Below are 22,033 nucleotides of genomic sequence, written 5' to 3' on the forward strand. Positions count from 1 at the left end.
GCGGAGCACAGGCTCAGCGGCCATGGCTCACGGGCCCAGCCGCTCTGCGGCATGTGGGATCTTCCCGGACCGGGTCACGAACCCGTGTCCCCTGCATCAGCAGGCGGACTCTCAACCACTGCGCCACCAGGGAAGCCCTTGTCTGAATCTCTTGATTTTTTTGTAGGGGTAGGAAAAGATGCATCATTAGCCCTTAATAGACAAATACATGAAGAGGTGTGGCTGAGGATGTGCAGTCAGTATTACTCAAAGATTTGGTGCCCTTTACGTGCCAGACAATGTTCCAGGCACGGAGGACACAGTGTCACTAGGATAATGTCCCTGCCTTCGTGCATTCTGTATCTAAGTGGGGAGCAGACTAAGCAAATAAATATGAAATATAATATCAGATACTGATAAGTGCTACATATAGCATAGAAAGAGGACCTTTGACTGGGGTAGGGAGGAGCTGTTTTAGATGGGATGGTGAGGGAAGGCCGCATAAGGGGTGACATTTGAGCAGAGACCTGAATGAAGTGGGGGACTAAGAAACCCGAAAATCGAGAGAAGAGTGGTCCACAAGTGGGAACAGAGAGAGGAAAGATCCTTAGGCAGGAGTATGTTTGGCATATTCAGGGAACAGCAAGAAGCATCTAGAGAAACGTAAGCCAGGAGTGGTGGGGGATGAAGTCACAAAGATCCGCAGGGGTCAGTAAGGCCTCGCAGGTCACGGAGAGAGGTTTTTACTCTAAGTGCAATGGGGAGTTTTTGAGCAGGGGAGTGACAGAATCTTAGTGAACTTGAAAAGATTACTTTGGGTATTCTGCAAAGAATTTATCGGAGAGAGTGAGAGTAAGGCAGAGAGACCAGTTAGTAAGCTGTTGTTGCAGTTCAGGTGAGAGATAATAGTAGCTGTGGGACCAAGGGGGTCACTGTGGGTGGTGAGAGAAGATCAAATTCTAGATATTTTTCAGAGGATTAGAAGTGAGGAAAAAGTTAAAGATGAAGACTAGGTTTTTGGCTTGAGCAACTAATTTTGCTGAATGTTGGTACATTCCTTCCCCCACTAAAGGAGGAATAGATTGAGAGAAAGAAGGTTTCATATTCTTGGTAGACAGCCTGGTGGAGATGTCAGGTAGGCAGATTGGATATATACATCTGGCATTCAAAGGAGTGATCTGGATGGAGATGCAGGTAGGGATGTTGGATGTATAAATGATATTTAAAACTTTGAGACTACACCATTGTAAAGCAATTATACTCCAATAAAGATGTTAAAAAAAAAAAAACCAAAAAACTTTGAGACTAAATGAGATAATTACTCAAGTGAGTAAGTGTCGATAGAGAACAAGAGATCCAAGAGTGAAGAGCAAGAGTACTCTGTCTTCTAGAGGTCGGGGAAATGAGAGAAACTAGCAAGGCAGCTTGAGATGGAGTGGCCGTTAAGGAGAGAAACCAGGGAAGTGTGGTGTAAGCCAAGTGAAGAGACTGTTTCAGGAAAGGAGTAATCGAAAATTGAGTAAGATGAGGGCTAAAAATTGACCTTGGAATTTATCCAAATAAGAGGTAATTGGAGATCTTCATAAAAGTAGTTTCATTGGATACGACTAGTTTGGAACATATTGAATAGAACAGGAAAGATGAGGAAATAGAGACAGTGAATGGAGACGGTTCCGTTAGGGTTTTGCTATAAAGAACAGTAGAGAAATGGAATGATGAAAGAGAGAGGGAATCTGGAGAGCTTTTTCGGTTTTAAAGATGGGAAATATTTGGCGCTTTGAATGTGGTGATGAGAATTATCCAGTCGAGAAGGAGAGCCAAGTGATGGAGGGGGCAGTCTTATTACATAAAACTCTGTGGGCCTTCTCTAAATCCTGTGGAGGTCAAGGAAGGGTAGTTTTCCCAGGAGGAAGCATCAAACATTATATGAAAGATGAAAGATTGGAAACAATTGTGAAATGTCTAACCCAGAGGAAATGAAATACACTGGATATCTAACAATTATGGTGATATAAAATAGAACTACAATTTACCCACTAAAAATCTTTATAAGGTTCCACGTTGATTGATATGCAAAGATTTTCAGACTTAAGTGCAAAAAAAAGGTATTTTTTGTGAAAAAAAGTATGTAATAAACACTTCAGTAGAGAAAAATGTCTGAAAGGTGGGATTTTATTGGTGATTTTAATTTCTTCATTAGATTCTAATTGTTTTCCAAATTACTTCATCATGTTTTCTGTACAGTGAGCATATATTACCTGTATCTTTTAAAAAGTTATTCTGTGAATGTCAGTGAGCTAAACCCATTTATATCGATCATAAAATATTTCTGTATTTTGACTTTTTAAGCTATTTTATTTCATGTTTTCTGTTTGCTTATTTTTGCTGTCTTCTTCCTACCATCTATTGGCTAAATCTAATAGTCCTTCTGTTTGAAAGTTATACATTCTATTTTTAGTCTTTTGGTAGTTGTCCTTAACTCTTATTTTGATAATATATATACTGGTGTTTGTTCCTAGTGAAAATCTTTCCCTATTTTAAACCTTTAAATGTATGTATTCCCCACACACACTTCAAAAAATACTAATATCTTAGAAGTTTTCATCTTCCTCTCTATACCCTCCAGCCCCTACACCCCCCCTACCGGGCCCCCTCCAAAGTACTTTGATTTTTAAAGAATTTTAGTTTTGGAATTGCTATGGATTTACTTTTTGTTTTGTACCTTATTTAGACAGTAATAAACTTGATAAGTTATTTACTTACCTTTCCCATTTTTATAGTGTATTCCAGAATATGTAATTCTTGTTTTTAAGTTTGAAATTTTTTTTTCTCATCCCTTTGAACCTATCACTCTGTTGACTTCTTAGAACCAGTTGCTTTTGAGATTTCTGGAGTCAACGTGATTCTTGTTTTTCCTTTATAAGTGATTTACTTCTCCGCTAAACTTTAGGAATTTTTTTCTTTTTGTTGTTCTTTCATTTCATTATACTGTGACTAGTTATAAATTTTTCCCCCTCTTCTTTTCCCTCTTTATGGGTTTTTTTCAGTCCGAGGTCTTACATCTTTTTCTAAATTTGGGAACCCTCAGTTTTTTCTTGTTCAAATATTTTCTCCTTCTGTTTTTTCCTCCTCCCTTTCCTCTGGGCCTCATTACATACATATATTGATGTTTCCACTTCTGTCCTCTACCTCTTGATGTTTCTTACTTTCCATCCTTTTTTTCCCTCCCTAATATATTCTAGGAGAGTTTCTTAACCTGATCTTTGGCTCTTCAGCCCAGCAATTGGGTTCTTTATTATCTTGGCTCTTAATTTTTCATACCATTAACTCTAGTTCTTATTTTAAAACTTCCTGTTCTTACTGCATGTTTCCAGTTATGGTCCCTCTTTGAAGATATTTACTAATTCTTTTCCATACTGATCCATTAGCTTGATTTTGGCTGATATAGGTGCTTTAATTTTGTTTTTCTCTATAGCAGTTGTGCCCCTAAGATGAGCTCATCTGTCTTCTCTATGAATCTATTTTTTCTGGCTCTTTAACCATGTCATCTGTTGATGGATCCCTGGACTCCCAAGCAAAAACAGAGACACTGGCTCGTGCTTCTGAGAGCTTTCTCTGATGATAGTCCTCATCTTACTCTGGCTGGGAAGGAGGGTAGGAAGAGGAAGATACACTTAGGGCTTTGCAGTTGCTTGTACCTATATTTAACTGTTCCCCAACCGAGCCCACTTGAGCATACCACCCTAATACTGCTGGTAGAGCCAACTGGGCAGGGCCAAGGAAGCATGAGCAACATAGAGAAAGAAACACAGGTAAAGAAACCTCTCTTCCTGGTCTCCTCCATGCTACCTGCTTGGAGCCTAGCATGGGCCTCTCCTCCCAGCTGAAACCTGGCTGCTCTCTGTTGCCTGAGGTTTTTCTCACAGCTTTTATGTTAGTGTGACAGTTTTATTAACCTGTCTCTGGGATCTCCAAGATTCTGTTGGGAGCCCAACAGAATCTGTCTAGTTTGACATCTTGTCAGAACCATGTATATAACATTACAAAAAAAATCATTAAAGAGAGGTTGTAAAACTCCCAAGCAAAAACAGAGACACTGGCTCGTGCTTCTGAGAGCTTTCTCTGATGATAGTCCTCATCTTACTCTGGCTGGGAAGGAGGGTAGGAAGAGGAAGATACACTTAGGGCTTTGCAGTTGCTTGTACCTATATTTAACTGTTCCCCAACCGAGCCCACTTGAGCATACCACCCTAATACTGCTGGTAGAGCCAACTGGGCAGGGCCAAGGAAGCATGAGCAACATAGAGAAAGAAACACAGGTAAAGAAACCTCTCTTCCTGGTCTCCTCCATGCTACCTGCTTGGAGCCTAGCATGGGCCTCTCCTCCCAGCTGAAACCTGGCTGCTCTCTGTTGCCTGAGGTTTTTCTCACAGCTTTTATGTTAGTGTGACAGTTTTATTAACCTGTCTCTGGGATCTCCAAGATTCTGTTGGGAGCCCAACAGAATCTGTCTAGTTTGACATCTTGTCAGAACCATGTATATAACATTACAAAAAAAATCATTAAAGAGAGGTTGTAAAAAAAAAAAAAAAAAAAAAAAAGAAGATAGGGATGGAAGTATATACACATTATCTGCTTTTTTTAATGATCTCTCTTACAACAAGAAGCAGTTTGATATTCTAGAAACAATGATTCATTTCACTTTTAGTGTTTTCATTTGAATACTTATGTTGAACATTGGATTTTATTATTTAAACCAGTCAAGAAATAATTGAGTATCATCCATTTATTGGGGACCATTTTCAGCTTTGGGAATACAGCAGTAAACAAAGAAAATGAGAATCCTTGCCTTCATAGAGCTGTCCTTCTAATGGAATAGAAGACAATAAGTTAAAACACAAAATATGTACTATTTCTTAGATAATGAGTTGGATTTAACCCGGGTTGTTGTTTAGCCAAGCACATAAGATGGAGAGGGGCCAGGGAGTTGAGGGTCTAATTAAAATGATTGACAATGGAATGAAGTAGAGCTAGATTAGGAGGGGAAAGAGGACAAGTAAGGGTGGTGGAAACAACGGATTGAAAGTAAGGCAAAGGATTGTTGGAATTGGGGTACTAGCAGGAGTGTCCTAAAAAAAAAAAAAAAAAAAAAAAAAAGATGGTGGTTAGAGAGTAGATGTTCGGAATTGAGATAATGAGGGATTGCAGTAATTGTGAATGACGAGGTCAAGGGAGTGACCGTGGAAGAAAGTGACTAAGTTAGGATGGAAAATAAACATTAAATGGAAGAGAGACTTCCATTTGTGCCCGTGTGGAGTAACAGGGACCAGATTTACCCTCCTTCCTTAAATGAGCAGAAAGCTGTACAAAGTATATTGAAATAGTGCTTTTCAGACGTTGGACAGCAGGCAGTGCAGGGAAATGATCCTTGAGATAAGGTGAGCCCTTATGATTGCCCCAGCTTTCTACCTGGATGGAGGTGGCGATACAAGGAGGGGCAACCTAAGCAGAACCTGGCAGTCTCCCTGAGTTGAGGAGGTGGAGTTGAGAATTCAGGGAGGTGAAAGACACTGGAATTCAGAGAATATCGAAGAATAGAGAGCTCCACAGATCTCCTGAGCCTTCAGCAGAGTGCTATTGAATGCATGCGTGAGAGGAAACCACTTGAGGCTGGAGAAAAATAAGGGATGGCCTTGGAGTCCTGGGCTTTTTGTGAGCGGCGTAAAAGGCATGATGAAGTTAGTCGACGATCCCAAGACAGACATTGGTGGAGAGGCTGCAGGTATTGAAGGGGAGACCGGGGAGTGGTCTTGCCAGAAACACAAAGAGTTCTGGGGCTCCCACTTGACCTTGATGATGGAGGAGGCCTTCAGGGGGATTCTTTTACTCCTAGGATTGCAATTCCCTCTTGACTTCTGCTACTTCACTTGACTCCTGCCCATGGAGGCACGGAGTCCTACAGAGAGTTGGACTCACCACTGCTAATCATCTAAGAATCATGTTTACTTGCTCCTTTTTCTATGGCCTTTTCCCCCTAGAAGAATACACCTCTAATTTATGGTTTCAAGACAGGATTCATGTAACAAAATGTGTTTTCCATCAAATTTATGAGAAAATATTGGTTCCTTTAAGTAAGAATTGTTTCTACTGTTTATATATATAAACAGTAATTTTGGCCTAAAGATAGTTGCCCAAGATTAGATAAATTCCTAGTTAAGGAAACTCTCCAAAGCTAAGTTAGAACTCCTTAGAGTTGGAGAGAGAATTCTATTCATGTGTGTTCCCAGACCCAAAGGCATAGAAGGCGCTCAGTAAATACTTGTTGAATGAATGTATTTTGGAGTGAAATGTGGCATTCTGAGTGATTGAAGATTTCATGTGAATCTTGTCGTGGGTACTGAGGCAGCCAAGATTCTAACTTTTCCACATATAAATAGACCTGTTAAACTGCAGTTTCCACCATGTCAGCTGGGCATGATGATTTGGAACTTTTCTTATTGGTTGTGGTTGTTGATTTTTAATTTCTTACATTAGGAATGATGGAGATGAATGCATAACTGCATACATGTCAGGCTAGGGACTTAAGGTGAAAGAAGAGCTCTTTCAAGAGACCCATGTCCTAAAATTTATAGATTTCAATTTCATTTATATTTTGAATAAGTAATACATTCACATTTTTCAAAATTGAAAAAGCTCAAAGCAATAAAGTAGCTTCCTCCCATTCCTGACTATAAGTTGCCCAGCCATTCAGTTCTCCTCCCTAGAAGCAACCATCATATGACATCTTAAAAAGATGAGATGACCTTTTAGATTATGCATCAGGTTAGAAAATAATAGTATAATAATAGGAAGAGGTACTTAGTAAGTTAGTGATTACTGTATACCAAGCATCATGCTGAATATTTGTATATAATTTAATATGTTGCCTTCTGTGTTCACACCTCTGTCTCCTCCCCCGCCTTGCCCCTTGTGGGCGATGACCTTGCTGCTTTGTTTTCTGCAAACCATCTTCTCCCTCTCTCCTGTTACGGCTGGTATCCTTCTGTTATGATCTGGATTCAGTGGTGTGTTGGAACTGGCTCTTACTGGCTGGAAAGACCAATTGTACTCATCTCTTCCCAACTCTGTGTTCAGTGACATCATGTTAGTAATTTGGAATCAGTTGTGGTAGGGATATTCATACCCTGGAAACTAGTGAATGCTACATGCCAGGGCTGTTTTCCCCAGAGAGCTGGTTGTTATACATGTATGTATCAGCACCCCACGTCTGGATCCTCTCCCCTCTTACCTTTTAGTTGGTTCACTAAATAACAAAGTTAACTGAAATATGGAATTTAAAAAAATTATATACATATCTTAAATATATTATTTTGAAAAAAGCATTTGCAACCCTTTGACAAACTTAAAACTTTTGATTATGAAAATGTTCAAAAATACAGAGAAGTTAAAAACTTGGTATAATGAATATTCATATACCTATCTCCTAGATTTGATAGTTCTTAATGTTTTTTTAACCATTTCAAAGTAAATTGCCAACATCATGACAGTTGACCCTGAAATGTTCAGCGTTACTTCTCCTACATCATCCTCATTCCATTATCACTAAGAAATGTATTGTTCCCCCAAATCATTTACTACCCAGTCTATATTCGGATTTTCTAATTGTTATTTTCCCCAAATGTCATTTACAACTGTTTTTTTCTAACATGGATTCAGTCAAGGTTTGTGCATTGCATTTGGTTGTTATGTCTCTTTTAAGCTAGAATAATCCTCCTCTCAGTTTTTTCATGACGTTGAGTGTTTTCTACTCTTTATGTTTCGAACATATATACGGAAGTAGTAAAAATAGGCAGTTAACCCCAATATATTCATTGGTTCAGTAATTATCAACATTTTGCCATATTTGCTTCACTTATCTTTTTTCTTTGCTTTTCTTCTATTTTAAAAACAAATTCAAGACATATCATTTTACCCCTTTCAACTCTGAAAAAAAAAAAAAGACATATTCTTACGTAACCAAACTGGTGTCATAATGATACCAAACAGAATTAATAATGGTATTGACTTTTTAAAGAAACCAAGCTAGTTCTTTGGTAGAGTATTCTACATTTTGGGTTTCTTTGATTGTTTTCTCATTATCATCATTTAATTTCTCTGATCTCCTGTATTACCTATACACTGGAAATTAGATCCAAATTCTTAAACACTTTTGGCAAGAATACTTTATAGAGGATGAACTGTACTTCAGAGCACATCACATCAGGTGGCACACAGTCTGGTTGTTCACTGTTAATAATGTTGAATCACTTGATTAAGGTAGCAACTATCAATTGTCTCCACTGTAAAGATGTTTCCCCCCTTCCACGGATTATCACGGTAATTCATGGAGTGATACTTTGGTACCACATGAAAATTATTTTCTCCATCAACCTTTCCACTAATGTTTAGCAGCCATTTATGTTCTTTGCCTGAATCAGTTTTCAACAGGCACTGGAAAATAGTATTGCTTTTTCTTTGAATGTGGGCTGATTTGTGTTCCCTGTAATGGTTGAAGGAGACCATCTAACATCTGTATTATATCTTCTCTCAATTCTCTAAATTTGAGTTTTCTTTTTAAGTGGAATAAACCATACAAATGATTTTTGAACAAACAATACAAAGTGCAGAATCATTAAAGATTTTTTTCCTCACTTTTCGTGATTCTCTTGCCCACTCCTAATTCAATATAAGTTTTTGAGGTGCTTTTTTGGTTTTTTAATTGGAGTATAGTTGCTTTACCCTGCTGTGTCAGTTTCTGCTGTACAGCAAAGTGAGTCAGCCATATGTATACATATATCCCCTCTTTTTTGGATTTCCTTCCCATTTAGGTCACCAGAGAGCACCGAGTAAAGTTCCCTGTGCTATACAGTAGGTTCTCATTTGTTATCTGTTTTATACATAGTAGCATATATATGTCAATCCCAATCTCCCAGTTCATCCCGTCCCCCACTCTTTCCCCCTTGGTATCCATACGTTTGTTTTGAGGGTTTTTTTTTTTTTTTTTAAGCAACTTGCTTTTACTGATTGTTTCCAGAGGATTCATTGTTTCCAGAGGATTCATCATAGTTTACATAGAAACGGGAATTTCTTTTTATTGTCATGAGTTTCTATAATATTTAAATTGCAGCATCAAGTGCAGGTGTCATAAATAGGTTTGGGAACAAAAATAACCAATTCTTAGTAAACATTCTGCTTACTCTATGCGAGTACAGTGTGCAGAGTAGTAGTTTTACTAGCCAGAAGCTTTGAGTGTGCTGCGGGCCTCAGTCGGTGTGTTTCACAGGGAGAATGAGTGTGTCAGTTAACCGGCAAATTGCCACATGGAGGTCCCTTGAGAGAGTCTACCATGTTATAATTTTACTTCTCTTTCACACTAGGCTCCTAGTTCCTTGACAGTGAAGACTAGTCTTATTTGTATGTGTTTGTTTTAATCCCTCATGCTTAGTACAGTGCCTAGCATGTAGTGAGTGCTCAATAAAAATATTTGTTGAATGAATCCAAGACCAGCACCAGAGGAGACCATATTGACCTCAAGTTAATTCTGATCTTAAACATAGTAATCGTCACAGTGTTTTTGCAAATGTCGGGGTTGGCATGGTTGTTGTATATAATTTATTCTTTCACTGGCTTTTCCGCTTCACGTTCCCTCAGTCTTTGAGTCTTTCTCTGCTCTGTGCCAGCTTCCTTCAATTTATGGTGTATGGCAGGCTACCTGTGTTCATTATCATTTCCAGTTTCCTGATCAAGATGCAAAAATGTGTAACAGTTCTTCTGCAATGGCGCTATGCACAAAGAGAGATGAGATTTCTAGGAGAATACAAAGTAGTTCCTTAGTTCTCTATTCTAGAGCTTAACCAATCCCAGGAACTGAAGTCTTCTGTTTCTTCACAGAGGAAATATGACAAAGGCAGTGGCTGTACAAGCTTCCTTCATGGGCCGCCCTCCCCACTGCCTCATCCAGTAAGCGGGAGCAACTACTTCTAGAGGTGAGAGGGGAGGGAGGACAATCTCCATAACCCATTTAATCCACCCAGCTGCGAAGTTTTGGTTTTGAGAAACTGAGTGAACAATTTGTGGGGTTGCTATGCTGAAGAACTTTAAAACAAGCCTGCGTAGGATTGAATGCTCAGGTGATGTAAATTACCCTTTTCATAGAAGCCCATAGCCTCTATTTTAAAACAAGCAGCTTGTAGCTGGATATTCCCAGTGATCCCAAGTTCCTGTTTCTATAGATATTAATAGTATTATACATCTTCATTTGAGATGATTATTAGCTTCCGGAACCAGGAGAAAGTTCATTAAGAATATAATCATTATCATTTATTGTATACTTGCTATGAGCCAGGTACTGTGTTAAATTCTAAACTTTTTCATTCAATTTTCATGGAAACGGGATTTTTATCTCTGTTTCACAGATGATTAAAGTGAGAGGCCAAGAGAGGGTAAATGACTTGTCTTTGGTTACACAGCTAGTATGTAGCAGAACCAAAGGATCCAAACCCAGATCTGTCTAATTTTAGTTTAAGCCCTTAGTCACTGACATTATTCTCTGGGGTCCCAGCACACATATTTGAGCTCTAAAACTGACTTTTTAGGTGAGGGATTAGTGACCAGGGATGACCTAGGTTTTTCTGAATGTTGTCAGGAACCAAGGTGATGATGTTCTTATCAGGCAGTTGTTGTACCTACTCCCAGAAAGCTTAAGACATGTCATTTTGACTGAGGGGCAGATACCTCAAAAGGTGTTTGAAGAATCTTTGTGTAAGCAAATGAACGTTGACTTCTTTTGAACATTCATTCATTTAGTAAGCTATGTTCATTTCTTTCTCTTTTTTTTTTTTTAACTTGACAAACCATCATATTTCAATATTTGAGTCTTGGTTTCCAGGCTGAATTCATGTTGTGTATTTAAGAAGACAATGAAAATTCTTTGAAGATATTCTCAAGCCCAACAGGAAGGAGCACAGGGTTTGATTTGTACTTGTTTTTCAAGCTGGCTTCATCTGGGGACAAACTCTATTGTAACTTTTCTAGAATTTGGTGCCAATAGGAGCTGAAATAATAAAATCAGTAAAATTAAATTAAATAGGAAATGAGAGTCTTTTATGTACCAGGCCTTAGATTAGGTAAGAACAATTGGTCACTCTTCTGGGAAACTGTTGCTAAAAATTACAATCAACTGACAGTCACTGATTGGCCTCGTTTACTACATTGTGTCCCAGGAAGAAAAACAATCTCCTCTTATGACAAGAGCTTGCAGAGATAATACTGGTTTTTTTTCCCCTAATCTTCATCCCCCTTCTCATTTTCTTATGAATAATTTGAGCTATTTATTCAGCATTTATTGACTGTATTATATACCTGGCACCGTGCTAGCTTCTGAGGCTTTAGGTATAAAAGAGAACTCTTGGCTTCAAGAATCTCACAATATAGTATAGGAGAGAGAATATTATAATACAGGATAATAAATCCTCTGGTGGAGCTAATGAAGGCTCTATGGAAGCGCCGAGACAGGACATCAAACCCAATGGGCATAGGTGAGGTTAGGAAGACTTCAAGGATGAGTTGATAGTTGAATTGCGTCCTTGAAGGAGAATCAGAGTAAAGGAGCCAAGGGGAGGAAGGTGTTTTTGGCAGAGGGAACTGTAAAATAGCACAGGAGAGTGACAGAAAGTGTTCTCTGACATTGAATGACCAAAGATGTAGGAGATGAGGCTAGAGAAAGAGCTAGGGATCATGTCATTATAGCCTTGTAGGCCATACTGAAGTGTTTAAACTATCCCAAATGCAATGGGAAGCCATTAAAGAATTTTAAGCAGTAGAATAACACGTTCAGATTTGCTTTTTTTTTTTTTGGCAGTACGCGGGCCTCTCACTGCTGTGGCCTCTCCCGCTGTGGAGCACAGGCTCCGGACGCGCAGGCTCAGCGGCCATGGCTCACGGGCCCAGCCGCTCCACGGCATGTGGAATCTTCCCGGACCGGGGCACGAACCCGTGTCCCCTGCATCGGCAGGCGGATTCTCAACCACTGCACCACAAGGGAAGCCCCAGATTTGCTTTTAAGAAAGATTACTGTGGCATCAGGGAGGTGGCTTTGGGAGATTACATTAAAGTTAGAAAGAGAAGTTAGAAGGTTATTGCAGTTCAGAAGAGAAATATATATATATATATATATTTGTATAAATTTATTATTTATATTTTTTATTTTTGGCCGTGTTGGGTCTTCGTTGCTGCGCATGGGCTTTCTCTAGTTGCAGTGAGCAGGGGCTGCTCTTTATTGTGGTGCAAGGGATTCTCATTGTGGTGGCTTCTCTTGTTGCAGAGCATGGGCTCTAGGCGCAAGGGCTTCAGTAGTTGTGGCACATGGGCTCTAGTTGTGGCTCGCGGGCTCTAGAGCACAGGCTCAGTAGTTGTGGTGGACGGGCTTAGTTGCTCCACGGCATGTGGGATCTTCCCGGACCAGGGCTTGAACCCGTGTCCCCTGCATTGGCAGGCTGATTCTCAACCACTGTGCTACCAGGGAAGTCCCAGAAGAGAAATATTGAGGGCCTGTAACTAAGGTGAGCTGGTGTTGGGGATGTCTCAGAATATGGGAGCGATCCAATAGATATTTAGGAGGTGATCTTAAATTTACAACTCAACAGCTTAACACAGTGTATAACCAGTTTGCCATAACAGGGTGAAACTAGAGAAAAAGGAGGAATCTAAGATGACTCCCACAGTTTCACACTTGATATATTCTGGTACCATTAGTCAGAAAGAGGAATAGAAGTGAAGGAACAAGTTTGGTAAAGAAGATGATAGATTTAGTTTGGGGCATGTTGAACTTGAGATGCTCATAGGACAAGTGAAGAGGATCAAGTAGGCAATTGGAATATTTTTATCTCTGAAGTTTAGGAGAGAAGATTAGACTGGGGATGGTGGTAGTATATAGATTTGACCCTTTTCAGTCTTTGTGTTCTGTCTACTTTTGTTACAGTTACTTGATTAGTACATAGTGAAAAGCAGATTTACCATAAAGCTAATTAACCTTAAACTTAAATGCTTCTCACATGCATGGGCCCTAGCCAGATGTGTTTATTTACATGGTCATGTGTTTTTGTAAAACTTGCAAAATCCAGATATTTTAACTACAATTGATCAAAATTTCTCTCTTGGCATTTTTAATTATCCTCTTTCACTCTTTTTGTCTCTAATGTTGGAATGGTCCCAGGTGTTTTTTGGAATCTAGCTGTGGGGAGGTTGAACTGGAGATACATTTAGTTTGGATTTGCAGTCACTTCAATGTATAGTCATTGCTAGCCATCCCAGTGTAGGAATGACCTCGAGAAATACTCCTGCATGATGCCAGCTCACCTGGTATTGTGACACAAAGGTACAAAACCAGTATTGTATCGAGATACCAGTGCCAGAGGTGTTAAGACACATTGGTATCATGGAAACAGAAGAGGATGAAATGTACAAAGCCAGAAACCGGTCAGTAGAAAAACTTCCGATGGCGTCTTAGCCTGAACATTGGCCTGATACAAAGGCTTGCGTGCTGGGACGTTTATTTGGAATAGGATCCCAGGGAGCAGGAGTTCAGGACAAGGGAAGTGACATGGGAAGGACGGAAAGAAAATTCAAGGATGTGATAGTGTGTTAACTTCGGCTACAGGCAACAGGTGTTCTTTCCTACCTAGGACTTCTGGTTTTGAAAATATTTATTTATTTATTTGGCTGCGCCAGGTCTTAGTTGTTGCACTCGGGATCTTTTAGTTGTGGCACACGGGATCTTTTAGTTGCGGCATGTGAACTCTTAGCTGTGGCATGTGGGATCTGGTTCCCTGACCTGGGATCAAACCCTGGCCCCCTGCATGGGGAGTATGGAGTCTTAGCCACTGGACCACCAGGGAAGTCCCCTACCTAGGACTTTTAAAGGAGCCTTGTGAGATGCTCTCAGAATGGTGCTTGAGTACAGAGGGGGACGTATTTTCCCATGGGCATTATTTCCTTCTCTGTTCAGGAGAAGTCCCAAGGCAGAAGTGAGAGATGCAATGAGCTGGGCCATGAGCTGTATATGAGATGATTTCTGTTTACACTGGTCACTCGGGCATGAAGCCAAGCCGAGCCTGTGTGGAACTGATCGCTGTGGCCGGGATCTTTTAGTTGCGGCATGTGAACTCTTAGCTGTGGCATGTGGGATCTGGTTCCCTGACCTGGGATCAAACCCTGGCCCCCTGCATGGGGAGTATGGAGTCTTAGCCACTGGACCACCAGGGAAGTCCCCTACCTAGGACTTTTAAAGGAGCCTTGTGAGATGCTCTCAGAATGGTGCTTGAGTACAGAGGGGGACGTATTTTCCCATGGGCATTATTTCCTTCTCTGTTCAGGAGAAGTCCCAAGGCAGAAGTGAGAGATGCAATGAGCTGGGCCATGAGCTGTATATGAGATGATTTCTGTTTACACTGGTCACTCGGGCATGAAGCCAAGCCGAGCCTGTGTGGAACTGATCGCTGTGGCAGTGGAAGGGGGGGGTGAAAGGGGGTAAGCAATGGGGCTGAGAGGATTTTGAAGTGGTGCTTAGGAGGCATCTAATGTTGACAGAGGATTCTGTTCTCATTCATTCCTAGTCAAACATTCTCTCTTGTTAGAATTATGTCCAATAATGCAGTGTATGTGGTTATAAATCTCCATTCTTTTTTACTTTTTGATGACAATCACACAAAATAGACTTTATCAGAATTATTGTTTGTAGGACACAAACTTCTGATGGTTACAAATTTCAGTCAACATGCTACTGTTAACTGTTTCCCCTGTAGGACGTTTGGTCCTGTCCAAAACGTCCTGAGCATATTTGGTCCATGCCAAATGGTTTTGGACAAGACTGAATATCAAGGATATATTACAGACATTTTGGATAGGACCAAATGTCTGCTAACCAACTATTGCTTGCCAGAATTTTCCTATACATATACAATTTATACAAATAGGATCATACTATGTAAAATATTCCAGTTTTTTTTCCCTTAATCTATTTTGGGTAACTTTTCATAACAATTTAGGGAGATCTACTTTGATCCTGTTTAATGGCTGCATAGTATTCCATTGTATGGATTTACGAGAATTTATTTAACCAGGCTTCTCTATTGATGGATGTTTTTTCTTATAGAAATACAAAAACCTGGGACTTCCCTGGTGGTCCAGTGGTTAAGACTGTGCTCCCAATGCAGGGGGCCCGGGTTTGATCCCTGGTCAGGGAACTAGATCCCATATGCTACAACTAAGAGTTAGCATGCTGCAACTAAAGATCCCTCATGCCGCAACTAAAGATTCCACATGCCACAATGAAGACCGAAGATCACGCGTGCCGCAACTAAGACCAGGCACAGCCAAATTAATTAATTTTAAAAAAGAAATACAAAAAATTCTTTCTTTTGTCTCTGACACATTTTTAAGAGATACTGGGAGGAAAGATAGATAATGGGAGTGGTGAGAAGGAATTGTGAAGGAATTTTAAACGAAAATGTTTGGTTTTTAAAGTCATCTGATGTATCATTTTTTCTCTTCTGTGGTGACGATGAAGTGCTTGAGGTTTCTAGGGACAGGAAAAAGAAGAGTAAAATGCTAGGACTTCTATTATCTCAGGTCAGCAAGAAAAATACTCATTATTTTTGCTCCCTTTATATTTTTTCAAGTTTATTATTTGCTTAAAATTTGCAGATGGGATTAATGCACTGGATGAGAATTTAAACTAGATGACTTTTCATTTTTCCCTGCAAGTCCAGGACTTGGTGATATTTTGATCATTTTGATAGCCCTTTCCCCTCATATCATGTGATTATTAACTCTATGATAATACATAATTATTAACTTATATGAACTGTATAATAATTTATAATAGCAATTCCATTTCCTCATTACAACTCGAGGTCATCAGGAAGGACTTCTGAAAAGAGGAGACTTTAGTAAGAAAAGGGGATAAGGTTTTCCTTAATAAAACCAGCCTTTAGTTTTCCCTTTAAGCAGGTTTTAAAAGAAGTGATGACCTCACCTCTCTCCTTAAAATGCCTGCTTCTAAAGCAAATGTTTTAAGGGGTGGTTTCGTCTGTAGTGTTTTTTGGCACGTCATCTGGACTTAGGTAATTTTTTTTTTTTTGAAAAGTTAAAAATTCCTTAATTTTTTATTCCTGGTACCACTACCACAATTTACAGGGCAATATACCTGATGTAATGAGACGAAAAAGAAAAAGACAAAGCTACAACAGATTAAAGACCTCAGGAATGTACATCTAATTGACACTACATTGCATTAATCAGTAGCTGTACTTTTTGCAAACTGTGGCTATGACAGTCCTGAACAAGAAGGGTTTCCTGTTTAAGCTGCAGTCACTTTTCTGACTATGGATCATCGTTCCTTCTGTGGCAGATTTTTACAGTTCCTCTGATGCATTTGGGACGACTGTCTCAAAGTAACCTGCAGCTTTCCTGACAACTCCTCGCTCTCCTGCTAAGAACTGTAGCCCTTTTCTTCTGAGTTTTTAGAACCTTCTGCTACCATATCCATGGACTTAGGTAATTTTTATTCACTGTATCACAAGATAACCATGTTTTTATGTCTGTCTAATTACCGATCTTGCCTCCTTGTGTTGTAGAAATCATCCAAGAAATTAGTTCAGTTGATATTAAGAGTTTTGGACTACAAAACAAAGTTCTAAATGTTACTGATCCAAAGACTAAGACCCAAGGAAGGAACAGAAGAGCAAATCATAAAATTAAAACACTGACAGTTGGCCTTACCTTAGCAGTGGAAGTATATTTCCCTTTTTAGAATCTCCTATTACTGGGTTTGTTGGGCAATTACTAATATTTTGGGCTGTTACCTCACTAAGATGGTCAGTCCTCATTTATCATCCTTACGAAAACTACAAGTCTAAAGGAAAGACAGAAATAGACTCCTTGGTTCTAAAATAAGCCCCTCACTTTTATAGAAGAACTACTTATCTCTTGGGAAAGATGGGAAGGTTCCCATCATCTCAGCCTGAAAGCCATCCTTTGTCTTAGCCACGTTTTCCATTGCTGATCATTTACTAGGAAAACATTCCAGTGAGTGTACAGTGAGTGGTACAGACCACGAAAAAAGATGAAGTTGGAGATGCCCGGCATGCCTCACTATTTATAAGAAAATATTTCCCCAAAAGATGGGAAAATCCAAGTCTTTAAATACTCTGGGAGAGGAGAATAATGGAAAAAACTCTTCAGTTTCTATTCTGTTGGTTCATAAGATTTTTCTCACAAATCATTTGGACAGGCCATTAAGCAAGTCACATAGTGACTGGAATCTTCTATTAATTGCCTCACTTTGGGTTTCTGGCTGACGTATCTGGCAGCAGGACTGAAGAACAAGCAAAAGAGAATGAACAGCTGGTGGTGGTGTGGGAAGGCGAGGCCATCTATTATTTGTGGCCTGGAATCCTAAGTTAGGTGGGAGGACCACAGGGCTGTCCTTAATAGGATAGTCCACGTGGATGGTTTGAAGTAAATGATTTGGCTTCTTGTCTTTAAATACAATCGCGGTTTAGTCTAGGTTAATTTTTTGTTCTGAAAATTTAGTTTACTTGCTATTGCTACCAGGAAGTTCATCCAGCAGGTCTCTCTGGCAGTTAGTGCATATATTAGTACGTACACAATATTAGTTTGTCTTCCTAGACAATCGGTCACCCCTTGTCTTGGGTTTGGGAAATATTACTTAGTCTAGTCCTAGTCTAATCCTGGTTTTTCTTTTTGGCCACGCCATGTGGCTTGAGGGATCTTAGTTTCCCAACCAGAGATTGAATCTGCGCCCTCGGCAGTGAAAGTGTAGAGTCCTAACCACTGGACTGCCAGGGAATTCCCTAATCCTAGTTTTTCCTTCGGTATCTGCCTTCTAAATCCCTTTGTGGTGTGGATCCTGAGTAGGTCAGTCGTGGTTCAACAGGCAGAACCAGTAGAAGACAGATGTCACATTCATTAAGGAATTTTCTTAAAAGGGGCAAGCTTATGTAATTGCAGAGGCTGTCTAAGAGAAAGTACAGAGTTGGTAGCGCAGGCCATGAGGGAGGGAAGATCGTGAACAGGTGGAAACCCCACGGGTGTGGTCTGCAGCAGCTTTCGACAGGTGTAAGGTCTTCTCTCCCTCTGAAAGCCTTCACCCTGCTTTTAAGGCCTTCATCAGATTGAGTCCGTCCCACCCAGGATAGCTACCCTTAAAGTCGACCCATTAGGGACTTTAACTACATCTGCAAAATCCCATCCCAGCAGCACCTAGATTCACGTTTAATTGAATTACTGAGGGCTGTTACCTATCCAAGTTGACACATCAAAAATCCATCACATTCAGAGAAGCCAGAGGAGCTGCCTGGAAAATACTGCCACGGAGGTGCTTCTGCAGACATTTATTAAATCAGGGCTGGTATCTCTGCTGCTTTTTATAAGCAGTCCCATCTGAGCATTCACAGTTGTAGAACTGCCCGCTGTGTGCCTCAGTCAGGGGCGCCTGGTTAGTTAATCTTGTGAGGACTGAAGCCCACTCTTGAGTTTTCAGAAGTTGCATGTAAAACAGGTTTTTGTTGACTGAAAAATGTTTCCCTACTGATCACCATTTTGTGAGTTTTAAAATATTTGTTTACACTTAAAAGCTAAAGCTTGAGAGCCACTGTCAGTGGAAGACTAAGCACTTACTTTACCAGAGAAGCTATTAACATGGTTTGTTCTGGGGGGTGGAAAGGGAAGGGAGTGTGGCTGTAAAAGGGCAACAGGAGGGGTCCTTGTGGTGATGGAAATGTTCTGTACGTTACTGTATCGATGTCGGTATACTGGTTAAGGTGTGCTGTCACACAATTTGGTTTTGCAAGATGCTCCCAAAAGTTTTTGGGATCTTGGGTGAAAACACATGAGACCTTTCTGTTATTACTTACAACGGCATAAGAATGCACAGTTATTTCAAAATAAAATTCTATTTAAAATGATCCATTTTATAAGGCAGTCCTTTTATAATATGATTAATCTTTTTCTAATCTGTCTTTTAAAAAGTCATGTTTTCTTAAGGAGGTAGACATATATATGTCTTAGCCCTGTGCTCGAATAAACTACATAATATATATTTGAGTGGATGAAAGTATGCCTGATGGGAAAATTGTAGGTGACAGATGATTTTTTACAAAACATTTTTATATTAAACACAACATAGAAGCTTAAATTCTTAGATGAAGTATTGGGCGTACTGTAAAAAGATGGAGTCTTCACTCTGTAATGATGATGACCGAGAAAAGATGTGATTTACTACCTCAAAAACTAAGGCCAGACGTAACCTAAAACATAAGTCGAGAGGAAACCTCTAGAAATGTGCAGGAGGTAGTTAGCTGTAGGACAAATACTACTTTAGCCTGGAAAGTTGTATAGATTGAAAGTAAAACTACTTTCAAAGGGTTTAGATAAGTGTGTGGATTCGCTCATTTAGTGAATATTTGCATGCCTCTGAGGTGCCAGGCGGCTATCTGTAGTTTTCATGTATTTCAGGAACTTTTCCAGATGTAAATGCTGATGTCCTTGAAGGCAGCCACACCTTCCCCAAATCTCCATGGATACAGCTGTCAAAATCTGAGAACCACGTGGATGGGATTTTCTCAGTGCATGTTTCTAATCTTACTGCATCAGAGATATTTATGGAGAAGTGAAATTCAACCAGTCAAAAATAATAGTAACTTTCTAAAGATATCTACAAACATAATTCTTTTAAACATTGATTGTCTTAAAAGATATGTTCAACTTAATGTTTTTCTCTTTCAGGTATTTCTTTCTTTCTTTTTTTTTTTTTTAATATTTATTTATTTATTTGGCTGCGCCAGGTCTTAGTTGCAGCACGCGGGATCTTCGTTGCTTCGTGCGGGATCTTTTAATTTTTTTAGTTGCGGCATTCGGGATCTGGTTCCCTGACCAGGGATCGAACCCGGGCCCCCTGCATTGGGAGCACGGCGTCTTAGCCACTGGACCACCAAGGAAGTCCCTCAGGTATTTCTATTTTAGGGATACAGAATAAGAAACTACAGTTAAGAATGGGTAGGTGGGACCGAACTTAGTTTAAATGTTAAGAAACAGGTATTTATAGCAAATTGAAGGAAGCCTGGGACAATCAGAGGTAACCTCCAGGGAGCAGCATGGAGGCTGGGCCTTGGTAAACTCAACCTAGGTGCTCTGACTCCTGGGGGGCTCCCTGCGCTGTGCCCAGGTCTCTGCAGTCAACCTTCAGGGAAGGCATAGGCTTTGCTTCTGTTTTTTTTTAAGTCCCTTAGAGGCTGCGCACCTCTGTGAATGATTGCCCTTCTTACTTTCAGAGCTTGGTCAACGAATTTCCCTGAAAGCTGTTATACTCTAAATTAGTAGATAAATTCAGGGTTCTACCCAGGAAACGGCCCTATTAAGAAATACTGTCTACATCAAAAACTCCTACCCTCACCCCCCAAAATTAGATTATTTTTTAGGAAACCATGATTCCATATTCCACCCTAGTAAACCTCCTGGCAGACATGACCTAACTGGGAGTGTCGATGGCTGAGGAACCCCACATACCTGGAGCGGAGAAGCTGTCCTGCCAGGGAGATCTTGGTCAGCCACTTAGCTGTTGGCCACTGGAATTTTTAGAAGTAGTAAAACTTCTGATAAAAGAGGGCTTTTGTCTCCTGGAATAGCAACAGTTATCATCACTTAAAACCAGTGTATTTCTATATACAGCAAGTGCTTCTATAGATATACTCCTGGATTATTTATACAGGACTATTTTAAGATCTGTGTCACATTTTTCTGGTGTATTTTATGGTGGGAAAATTCAGTTGGAAAAAATGCACTTAGCTGTGGCTGGGATGGTGAGGTAAAATAAGTACTTAAAAAACATGAAGGTTGTGGGTTTTGGGGTTTTTTTTTTTAGCTTTAAACAGGACAGAAATAGCAAGGTGGTAGCTCCCTGAATGAAATCATGTTGCTTCTCCTTAAGCAAACTTTACCATTGTACTCATGTCATAATACTAGATCTATCACCGTATGAGTCAGTAGACGATCTCCAAGACATGTGTAAGAATTCATCCATGTATTCATTACAAAAATCTGTGAGAAAATAGCTGCTCTTGTGTACTATAGCTTGTTATTCAGGGTTTCTTTTTCTTTTGATTTTGCACCTGTTGAACTGAGAGGGCGATGGATAGGGTAAGGACCTATCTACCTTTAAGAGTAATGTGGGTGTAGAGACCCAGGCACTCCCCGGGCCCAGGTGTAGCTGAGGCGGGGCTGTGTGTGCAGGAGTCGGGCTCCTGTGATTTCTGATCGCTTCCCCTGAGGAGAGGCTCCTTCTTACCTCTTCTGTGGGGATGAGGAAAACCGTGGAGGTTATGATTGGACAAAATCAAGTCATTTGATTGGCCGGGACAATGAGAGCATAAGAGGAGTATGATGGCCTTTGAACCCCACTTGCAGACGTTTTCCTTTAAATTTAGCTGTTGATGGGACACGAGCGCTTTTTGAGTAATAGGATGATATGATTGTGTTGCGGTTTAGTAAGTATTACCTTTGTGTATGTAGGAGTGTTAGGTTATTATGCTAGGCTTGGTGGGGCCTGCGGATGAAGAGTAAGACAAAGATGAATAACACAGAGGTCCCTGTGGTCAAGGAGTTTATGATCTAAGCAGGGAAACAACTAACCTTGTGGTAAACGAGGTTCTAGTACACGGGCAGCATTGTCAGCTGAGGAGGAGCCCCAAGAACCAAATGGTTACTTCCGTTTCAGAGATTTGAAGGCTGCCGTCCTGCCTCATCCCTGCCCAGGTTTTTCGTCTAGCTCAATGTCTCTGGCCTTCATTTCCTCCTCGTGTGCCACTGCTTATACATCTTAGGAGATCTTGGTAGTTCTCGCCTCAGTTTGCCTCTTACAATATGCAAGACCCAGGGGCTTCCCTGGTGGTGCAGTGGTTGAGAGTCCGCCTGCCGATGCAGGGGACACGGGTTCGTG

The 22,033-nt window shown here is 40.2% G+C and overlaps 1 protein-coding gene across 9 annotated transcripts in view; it reads left to right on the forward strand.

Moving 5' to 3' along the window:
• Window positions 1-22,033, forward strand: part of CNNM2 (cyclin and CBS domain divalent metal cation transport mediator 2) — a 155,203-nt gene that overhangs the window by 88,320 nt on the left and 44,850 nt on the right. Inside the window, exons 2-5 of one of the 9 annotated variants that reach the window (XR_003677734.2) lie at window positions 9,910-10,004; window positions 16,213-16,572; window positions 19,555-19,735; window positions 19,825-20,046. The exons of 5 other annotated variants lie outside the window; for them this stretch is intronic. The gene's annotated coding sequence lies outside the window, so the exon portion shown is untranslated. Of the gene's footprint in view, window positions 1-9,909; window positions 10,005-10,893; window positions 10,945-16,212; window positions 16,573-19,554; window positions 19,736-19,824; window positions 20,047-22,033 lie in introns of those variants that run through there. 3 more of the 9 variants (XR_003677733.2, XR_003677732.2, XR_003677735.2) reach the window with 3 other exon arrangements.

Source organism: Physeter macrocephalus, chromosome 20 (assembly GCF_002837175.3).
Source record: "Physeter macrocephalus isolate SW-GA chromosome 20, ASM283717v5, whole genome shotgun sequence".
NCBI lineage: Eukaryota > Metazoa > Chordata > Mammalia > Artiodactyla > Physeteridae > Physeter > Physeter macrocephalus.